Source organism: Phyllobates terribilis, unplaced genomic scaffold, assembly GCF_046119375.1.
Source record: "Phyllobates terribilis strain yellow unplaced genomic scaffold, ASM4611937v1 Scaffold_5__5_contigs__length_657084704, whole genome shotgun sequence".
In the NCBI taxonomy this organism is placed as follows: domain Eukaryota; kingdom Metazoa; phylum Chordata; class Amphibia; order Anura; family Dendrobatidae; genus Phyllobates; species Phyllobates terribilis.
In genome coordinates this window covers 100,237,770-100,239,607 of record NW_027362765.1, presented here as the reverse complement: position 1 = coordinate 100,239,607, position 1,838 = coordinate 100,237,770, and the positions used below count along the sequence as shown (strand labels likewise).

The 1,838-nt window shown below is 35.7% G+C and overlaps 1 non-coding gene across 1 annotated transcript; it reads right to left on the bottom strand.

The window, feature by feature from the left end:
* On the bottom strand, positions 1-192 carry LOC141150834 (U2 spliceosomal RNA). Its single transcript, XR_012246932.1, has one exon. It is a non-coding gene; the product is annotated as a U2 spliceosomal RNA (small nuclear RNA).
* Positions 193-1,838: the final 1,646 nt, after the last annotated feature.

Genomic DNA, 1,838 nt, shown 5'->3' with positions numbered 1-1,838 from the left:
AAGGGGTGCACCGGTCCTGGAAATACTGCAATACCAGGTCAATGCGTGGAGTGGACAGAGCAAGCTCTTTTTCCATCTCCCTGTTCTAAAAATCCATTTAATATATAGTCTCCAGATAGGGGACGTATCAGGTATTAAACTCATAAGAACAGATCCGTTTTCAAACAATCTTTATTTAAATCAGACATACATCACAAATTACAAACAAATCACAAAGACTTGAATAAAATATGACATCAAACAAATACAAAGTCAGATTTAAAAAGCGCATAAAAGCATAAAAAGCATAAAACACAGTTTTGCATATAATTTGCATAAATAAATATATATGCCAAATGCAAACACCATAGCTTTTTAACTTTATCTTTTTACAATCAGGTAGTATGAAAACATTTCACAAAGAACATGTACGATACAATCTTTGAAACAAATCACAAATACTGGAATAAAATATGACATAAAACTTATACAGAGTCAGATTTAAAATGCACTAAAAAGCATAAAACACAGTTTTGCATATAATTTACATAAATAAATACATATTCCAAATTTGCAAACACCATAGCTTTTTTGCTTCATTGATTCCCATCTTTTTACAATCTCTCAGGTAGTATGTAAACATTTCACAAAGAGCAAGCCCAATACAATCTTTGACAGGAATAAATTCATGTTTAAACAATAATATATTTCGCACTTTCCATAAAGCTTCTTTTAAACAGTTAATTATAAGCCATGCGACTCGTGCTTGTTTCATGGTTGGGCAATTAATTATCCCATATATTATAATGTCACAATTAAGGGTTTGTATACCACATATCCATTTTAGGAGGGTGCCCACTGTCTGCCATAGCTCTTGTGCGTAGGGGCAATCCCACAGTAAATGAAACACTGAGTCGTTTGGGGCGCATCTTTCTCTGGGACATCTAGCACTAGCCACCAGCCGCCTATGATGCTGAAAAGCTCTCGTAGGGAGACATTGGTGAACAACCTGCCAAGCTAAATCCTTTTGCAAGTTGCTAAGTGCAGGACAGGCCACGTTGTTCCACACCAGGCGGCACCTGGAGATGGAAAAATTAGACACATCCTCCATCTCCTCATGTCCCTTACAAATAACTGTTAATTTACTTTGATCAAATAAAAGCTGACGATCAACTTGGGTCAGATCATATTCTGAAATGACCTTCTCCAAGATCTTGTAATGCTTAGGGGGAGATAAGAGAAAAGGACAATTAACAGTCATACTGAAATTCAACTTTCGGAAAAGAAACCCAGTTGTATATCTAAGAAAACAAGAGAAAGCCCCAACATTATTCAAGCTTTTGCAACAAAATACAAAAAACTTGATAAATAAAAACAATTTTAAATCAGGGAACCCTTTACCCCCATTTTTCTTGCTCTTACATACCACCTCCCTCCTCAATTTCTCCATTTTGGAACCCCACAGAAAATAAAACATGGGCTTCATAAGTCTTTTAAGATACAGAGAATTAGGGGGAAAAACCATAGCGGCATACAAAATGATGGGAAGCAAAACCATTTTAATTACAAGAATCTTGCCCTCCATTGTTAGTTTTCGAGTTTGCCATAAAGAGATCTTCTGATTTAATTTATTCAAAACCAAATCCCAGTTTTTAATACCATCATTAGCAGGATTAAACAAGACACCCAGGATCTTGATTCCTACTGTTTGTGTGGGAACCCTAGGTGGATCTGACTCCCATTGACCCATAATCATACAGTCGCATTTATTTATATTCAACTTAAACCCAGACCCAGCACTAAAAATTTCAGTAATTAGAATTGCTCTGTTAATAGATGCTGAGCTAGTGCCATATACA